This window comes from Dasypus novemcinctus, chromosome 30, assembly GCF_030445035.2.
Source record: "Dasypus novemcinctus isolate mDasNov1 chromosome 30, mDasNov1.1.hap2, whole genome shotgun sequence".
NCBI classification, from domain to species: domain Eukaryota; kingdom Metazoa; phylum Chordata; class Mammalia; order Cingulata; family Dasypodidae; genus Dasypus; species Dasypus novemcinctus.
In genome coordinates, this window is record NC_080702.1 from 25,328,128 (window position 1) to 25,336,900 (window position 8,773).

Genomic DNA, 8,773 nt, shown 5'->3' on the forward strand with positions numbered 1-8,773 from the left:
TTTCTAGAATTTTGGTATTTATACTTTGTAAAAACAGTCTTATATATGCAATATCACCCATATTCATGTTTTACATGAGGTTTTACTATCATATACAATCCCGTGTTACAGTTCTTAGCTTTCCTTCTAGTAACATACATGACTTTAGACTTTCCCTTTCAATGACTGACATACCCATATAATGGTTCTGCTAGTTACAAACACCAACCCTATGCTTTCACCATCATTTCCAAAGCTTTACAAGCAATGTTTTTACCAATTATGCACAGATTAACCCTCAGCTTTCCACTGTCTACCTTCCTTCAAAAACAGGAAGTTTAAAACCACATAGGGGGTGGGGCAAGATGGTGTCAAGTGAGTACACCCTCATCATCTCTCCTGCAAAGGACCAGCTGAGTGGGGATGGAATCCTGCTGGAGTGGGCTCTTACAGGAACCTACAAAGCAGATGTCTAGACATCAATCTGGAGAGATTGCAACAAAAGTATTGCTTGCTCAAGGTAAAACTGTGTGTTTCTAACACTGAAGGTAAGGCAAAACCCTTCCCTTAGGGCTGAGGGCCACAGTGTTTCCTGAAAACTACAGGTCACACAGCATCATTCCTGAGCCCTGTGTTCCCCAAATACGTAATCCCCAACCCCATGTTCCCTGAACCCCCATAACTTATATTCCCCAGATGCATGTACTTTGAGTCTGCATACTCCTGGGCCTCTATTCCCCAAGCCCAGCATTCCAGAAAGTCTGACATTCCCCATAGACCTCCAGGCTTGGACTAACTCTGGAGTGGGAAGGTATTGGTTGGGGGTGCAGAGAGTCCCAAGGAGTTCAGATTCAATTTTCTTGTCCTTCCCTTTTTTTGAGCTTGGAGAAACATACAAGCTGCCTTATGGAGAGCTTAGGATGAAAAGAGAGGTGAATCTACTGAGACAGTCCTTTTACCTAAATATCCTGGGATAGGAAACTTGGTCTGGGGGAAGGTGAAGTCAGAAAAATAACTAGACCCATGTACCACACCCAAGGGAGAAGGCAGTAGGATGTGCTTTCTGGGCTTCAAATTGCATATTTAGGGTTCCTGGCAAGGTATGGGTGCTCTCTCTCAAGAAACTAAGAATTATTATTTTCTGAGGTAAGTTGGTTCACCAGTTTCCCATATGAATCTCCAATGGGCACCTTCACACAGTCTTCCTGCTGCCCTGAGAGAGAGGGGAGTGAGGAAGCAAGAAAGGGGGAAGTTCAGAATCCTGCAATCTTCAATTGCAAAGAGGACTCCTTGCTTGAGGCCTTGTCTGGTCTTTTTTGTTGATTTGTTTTCTTGTTTTTCCTTTATCCCCTACAGCCCTTTTTCTTCTTTCTTTTTTCTTGCTTGCTTTTCTTCCCTTTTTTTCTGCTTTTCTTCTTTTTTATATTAGGAGCTGCAGGGATTGTTTATTTGCTGAGTTTCTTCATCCTCGATTTCAACTTTTCTGTATGTACTGATTTCGGCTACCAATGCTATCCCCTTTCCTTTATATATTTCTATCCTCCATCATCTATTGCTTCTCATACATGCCACCTCTTTGTTTAGTCCCCAATTTTCTGACATTTTATTTCTAACACCTCTATTCTGTTTTCTACCTTTTATTCACTCTTTATATTACTGCCCTTTCTTTTCTCTTTCCCTCTCTTCTGACCACACAGGCCTTTTAATTCAAACTATGTTCTTCCCTGTATTCAGTTTACTATCTCATTATAGGTACTCCACTTTTTTACTGTTATACCTCTACACATCTTATATAAGTTTAATATCCATTCTTTTAGATCTCACATAGTTTTACTGCTAAAATTTACTATCAATACTACTGTTATACTTTTTCTTGTCTTATCACTTTTGCTTTCTCTGGCCCTTATATTCTCTTTCAAGTGAAGTTAGACAACAACAAGGAAAGAGGTTAAGAAGAACAAAGTGTCAAAGAGAAGAATTAACATGCACAAACATACAAAAACACCTAAATAAACCCTGAGACAAGACAGAGAAACTAATCAACTGAATAAACCCATCAAGATAAAATGATGACCAGACAACAGCAAAAAATTATAAACCATACCAATAATCAGGAAAATGTGGCACAACCCAATGAACAAACTAAAAACCAGGAAGAGGAGTGGAATATCAAACAACTAATCAAAGTTCTCAAAACATATATCACAGAACAATTCAATGGAGTGAAGGAAGAAAATAAGGATATTAACGAAACAGAAGAAATTGTAATCATACCCAAAAAGATAATGGATAGGATGGTAATGAATAGCACAATCCAAGATATTAAAAATACAGTCTCAGCAAATAACAGCAGATTTGAAGAGAAAAAGGAAATATTAGTGAAGTAGAAGACAGTATATCTGAAATCAAACAGATAGTAGAATTGATCAAAGAAAAGATAGAAAAAATCCAGCGGGGACTTAGGGAACTGAGTAACAATGCAAAATACACAAATGAAGGCATTATAGGCTTCCCAGAGGAGAAGAGTAAGGAAATAGGACAGAAGGGGTGTTGGAGGAAATAATGGCTGAAAATTACCCTAACTGATTGAGGGAGATGTACATGTCCAGGAAGCTCAACACACCTAAACAGCATAAATCCCAACAGGCCAACCCCAAGACATATAATGTGATGCAGCTAGATCTGTACTGAGAGGGAAATTCATACCCATCTATTCATACATCAAAAAAGAAGAGTTAAAATTGAAGAACTAACTGCACACTTGAAGGAATTAGTAGAAAAACACAAACTAATCCCAAAGGAAGAAGAAAGAAAGAAATAACAAAGATCAGAGCAAAACTAAATGAAATAGAAAATAGGAAAGCACCAAAAAAATAAAACAAAGAGCTGGTTCTATAAGAAGATCAATAAAATTGACAAACCCTTAGCTAGAGTAACAAATAAAAAAAGAGAGAAGATGCAAATACACAAAATAAAAAATGAGAAAGGGGATATCACCACTGACCCCACAGAAATAAAGATGATCATAAGAGGATCATTTCAAAAACTATGTTCCAAAAAAAGGACAATTTAGAGGAAAGGGGCCAATTCCTAAAAACATATATGCAGTCTACATTGAAGAATGAAGAAACTGATGATCTCAACAAACCAATCACAAGTAAAGAAGCAGAATCACTCATTAAAAAATCTCACAACTAAGAAGAGCCCAGGGCCAGATGGCTTCACAGGTGAATTCTACCAAACATTCCAGAAACTACTAACACCAGTCTTGCTTAACTCTTCCAAAAAAATTGAAATAGAAGGAACAGTGTCTAAGTAATTCTCTGATGTCAACATTACCCTACCACCAAGACCAAAGAAATAAACCATAAGAAAGGACAATTACAGACCAATCTCTCCAATGAACCAAGATGTGAAAATCCTCAACAAAATACTTGCTAATAATATGCAACAACACATTAAATGAATTATACACCATGACCGAGTGGGTTTCATTCCTGGTATGCAAGGATAATTCAACAATGAAAATCAATTAATCTAATACACCACATAAACAGACTGAAGGAAAAAACTCACATGATCATATCTATAGATGCAGAAAAAGCATTTGACAAAATATAGCACCCCTTCTTAATAAAAACACAACAAAAGATAGGAATAGAAGGAAACTTTCTGAACATGAAAAACCGACAGCTAACATCACTTACGATGCTGAAATCCTAAAATCCTTCCATCTAAGATCAAGGACAAGACAAGGATGTGTACTATCACCCCTTCTATTTAACATTGTGTTAGAAGTACTTGTTTGAACACTGAGGCAAGAACCAGACATAAAAGGCATCCAAATTGGAAAGGAAGAGGTCAAAATTTCTCTATTTGCAGATGATGAGATCCTATACATAGAAAGCCCTGAGAAGTCTACCACAAAGCTTCTAGAACTTATAAATGAGTTCACGAAAGTTGCAGGTTATAAGAGCAATGCAAAAAAAAATCAGTATCGTTTCTGCACACCAATAATGAGCAAGCTCAGGAGGAAATACCATTCACAATAGTAAGTAAAAAAATCAAATATCTAGGATTAATTTAACTAAAGATGTAAAAGACTTATACACAGAAAACTTCACAAACTGTCAAGGAAATCAAAGAAGACCTAAATAAGATTAAGAATATTCCCTGTTCATGGATAGGAGGAATGAATGTTATTAAAATGTCTATCCTGCCAAAACTGATCTACAGATTCAATGCAATCCCAATAAAAATCAATACATCATTCTTGAATGCACTAGAGAAACTAACTATGACATTTATTTGGAAAGGAAAGAGTTCCCAAATAGCTAAAGGCATATTGAAAGAGAAAATGAAATCAGAGGAATGACACTACCTGACTTCAGATTATACTACAAAGCTACAGTAGTGAAAACAGTATGGTATTGGTACAATGATTGACATACTGACCAATGGAACTGAATTGAGATGTCTGATATAGAGCCTCATATATACATTCATCTGATATTTAACAAGGCCTCCAAGCACACCCAACTGGATGAGAATGACCTCATCAACAAATGGTGCCTGGAGAATTGGATATCCATATGTAAAATAATGAAAGAAGATTACCATCTCATGCCTTATACAAAAATCAACCGAAGATGGATTGAAGACCTAAATATAAGAACCAAGGCCATAAAGACCTTGGAAAATAATGTAGGGATTCATTAACAGGACCTGATAATAGGAAATGGCTTCATGAATTTCACATCTAAAACTTGAGCAGCCAAAGAACAAATAGATAAAAGGGACTTATTTAAAATTAAAGCCTTTTGCAACTCAAAGGAGTTTGTCAAGAAAGTGAAAGGAAAGGGTGGGGGGCAAGATGGCATCTGAGTGAGTGCACCTCATAATCTCTCCTGCAAAGAAGCAGCTGAGTAGGGTTGGAGTCCTGCTGGACCGGGCTGTTTTGGGTGTTTGCAGGGCAGGAGGTGTCTGGATGTTGATTTGGTGGGACGGTGACAGAGGAGATTCTTGCAAGAGGTAGACTTTTGGGTCTCTAGCACAGAGGTTGGAGGTTGTGGGTGGAACACTTCCCCCTGGGCTGGTGGCCTGGATGCAGTGATTCCTGAAGGCTTTGTTGTGCTAGGGTGTTCCCAAGCCCTGAGCAGGCTGTTTTGGGGGCTTGCAGGAAGGGAGGTGTCCAGATGTCGATTTGGTGAGACAGTGACAGAGGAGATTCTTGCAAGAGGTGGAATTTGGGGTTTCTGACATGGAGGTCAGAAGTTGTGGGTGGGTCCCCTCCGCCTAGGGCTGGCCGCCCAGTCACAGCAATCCATGAAGGCTTTGTTGTGCTGCAGTGTTCCCAGGCCCCGTGCTAACTGGATGTGTGGTTCCCAGATCTGTGTCCCCTAAACCCTGGTGGCCCATGCTCCAGAGAGTCACACACCTTGAGTCTGCAATATCACAGACTTCCCATCCCTGATCCACCTTGCCATGCAATCTGGCTGAGGTCCTTGATTACCCTAGCCCTTGGCATTTGTGTTGTTGCTTTCTCTCTCTCTCTCTCTCTCTCTCTCTCTCTCTCTCTCTCTCTCTCTCTCTCTCTCTCTCTCTCTCTCTCTCTCTCTCTCTCTCTCTCTCTTTTTCTCTCTTTCTCTCTCTCCCTCTTTCTCTGTCTCCTGAACTTGGAGGAGTGTACCAGTTGACTTTGGAAGGTCTAGGAAGAAAGGAGAGGTGAATATGCTGAGAAAGCCCAATTTACCTAAATGCCCAGGGATAGGAAAGTTGGTCTGGGGGAAGGTGGAATCAGAAAATCAATCAGACTTCTCCTAGCACACCTAAGGGGGAGGGACTGTAGGAGGTGCTATCCAAGCTTCCAGTAGCATATTTGGGGTTTCTGATGAGGTGTAGGTGCTCTCACACTGGGAAAAAAAGAGTCATAGTCTTCTGTGTTGAGTTGGTTCAACAAGGACCTACTTGAATCTCCTACTGAACCAATCAGGCAGCTTTCCTTCTGCACTGGGAGAGAGAGAAGTGGGGAAAGGAGAAAGGGGAAAGGTCAGATCCCTAAGTGTATTATGTAACTGCAAAGAGGATTCCTAGCTTGAAACGTTGGCTCTTTTTGCTTTTTCTTTTTTTTTGTCCTGGTTGCTAATATTGCATTGTCTCCTGGTCTTTTCTCCCATTTTATTCCCCAAGGTCCTTTTTCATTTATTTTGTTTTTTTCTCTTTTTCTTTTTCATGCTTATTCCCACCCCCTCTTTTCTTTGCCCACCCCTTTTTTCTCCTCTCTTTTTTTCTTTTCACTCTTTTTCTTCTTATTTTATTTTCTTTATATAATAGGTGCTGCAGGGAGTGCTTCACACTTGCTGTGTTTCCTCATCCTCCACTTCTTCTTTTCTGTATTGATTTTGGCCACCTACACTAATCCTTTTTCGCCACACCCTTCTATCCTCCATGATCTACTGTTTCTCTTACATTCCACCTCTCTTTCTTTGGACCCCAAATTGTGTAATATTTTTTCCTAATACCTTTGTTCTGTTTTCTGTATTTTATCCACTCTTTATATTATTGGCTTTCCTTTCTCTTTCCCACTCTCATGAAAACACTGGCTTTTTTATTCATAATATATTCCTCTCCATATTCAGTTGACTGTCTCAATATAGGTACTCTACTTACTGCTATAACTCTACACAACTTACATGAGTCTAACATCAATATCCTAGGTCTACATTGTTACTCTGTTAATATTTATTACCAATACTACTATATACATTTTCTTTTCTTACACATTTTGCTTTCCCTGGCCCTAATCTTATCCTTCAAAGTGAACTTAGCCAGCAACAAAAAAATAGAGTAAGAAGAACAAAGTGACAAAGAGAAGACATAACACTTACACACGAACAAAACCTAATTAATGCCCAAGACTACACAAAGCAGCTAAGGAACTGATTAAACCCATCAAGATAAAATGATGACCAGACAGCAACAAAGAAACTACAAACCAAACCAATAATCAAGAAAACATGGCTGAATCCAATGAACAAATTGAAAACCAGGAAGGGGAGCAGAACATCGGTCAAGTAATTTAAGATCTCAAAACATAGATTAGAGACCAACTTAATGAAGTAAAGGAAGAGATGAACAATATGAAGAAAACATTTGGAGAGGAAATTGCATACATACACAAAAAAGTAACAGATATGATGGGGATGAACACCACAGCTGAATAAATCAAAAATACCCTCTCAGCAAATAGCAGCAGATTAGAAGATGCAGAGGAGAGAATTAGCAATGTGAAAGACAGTACATCTGAAATCAAACAGATAGTAGAATTGATCGATAAAAAGATAGGAAAAAATCCAGCTAGGACTTAGGGACATGAATGACAATGCAAAATGCACAAACATAGGTATTATAGGCATCCCAAAAGGAGAAGAGAACAGAAAGAGGACAGAAGGGGTGTTGGAGGAAATAATAACTGAAAACTTCCCAAATCTAATGAGAGAGATGGATGTACATGTCCAGGAAGAACAATGCACCCCAAACACCATAAATCCCAATGGGCCCACCTGAAGACATATACTTGTCAAATTATCCAATGCTTAAACAAAGAGAAAATTCTAAAAGCTGCAAAAGAAAAGAGAACCATCACATACAAGGGAGGCTCCATAACATTAACTGCTGATTTCTCATCTAAAACAATGGAGACAAGAAGGCAGTGGTATGACATAGTCAAGGTAATAAAAGAAAAACATTTCCAATGAAGAATACTCTACCCAGCCAAACTATCATTCAAAAATGATGGAGAGTACAAAATATTCACAGATAAACAGAAATTTAAAAAGTATACCAACAAGAAACCTCCCCTTCAAGAAATAATAAAGGGAGTTCTGCAGGAAGAAAGAAAAAACCAGGAGAGGCAGAGTTGGAGGAGAGTGTAAGAGCAACAAAAAAGACAAAAATAGGAGGAAAAAAACAAACAAAATATGACAAACACAAGTCCAAACAAAATATGGCTAACATAAATAATTCCTTGAGAGTAATAACACTGAATGTCAATGGATTAAACTCACCTATCAAAAGATTCAGACTGGGAGATTGGATAAAGAAATGAGACTCATCTATATGCTGTCTACAAGAAACACATCTTACACCCAGAGATTCATGGAGGATGAAAGTGAATGGCTGGAAAACAATCTTACAAGCAAACAATAACCAAAAAAGGCAAGAGTAGCTACATTAATATCAGACAAAGTAGACTTTAAATGCGAAACAATTGTGAGAGACAAAGATGGATACTACATATTAGTGAAAGGGATAATCTTTCAAGAAGAACAAACAATCATAAATATTTATGCTTCTAACAAGGGCACCTCCAAATATGTGAGGCTGTGGGCTGCTATTTTGAGTTAGCAACCCACGAGGACTGGGCAGGCTTCCACAGCTCGGCGGTGAGCCCCTAGGCCAGCGCGTAGGCCTAGGTTCTCCAGGTGTGGGGGACGCGCGGTAAAAACCACGGAGACAGCCTGTGAGAGTGAGCTAGTCTACTTTATTGCGGAAATACACTTGATTATATAGGGTCGGGTTAAGGGAGGGGTAGGAGCTGGGGCGGGTTAACTACGGGGCGGTAGTGGATAGGCAGAGCCGTGCAGGCAGCTATGAGGTAAGCAGTGACTAAGGAAGGGGGCAGATTATGAGTTGGCTAAGTGGGCGGGACTGGCGGGAAGGATAGCAACGGCTGGAAAAGGGAGATAACAAGGGCTAGGAGGAGGGGTGAAGGAAGGCAGTAACAATTGCTCTT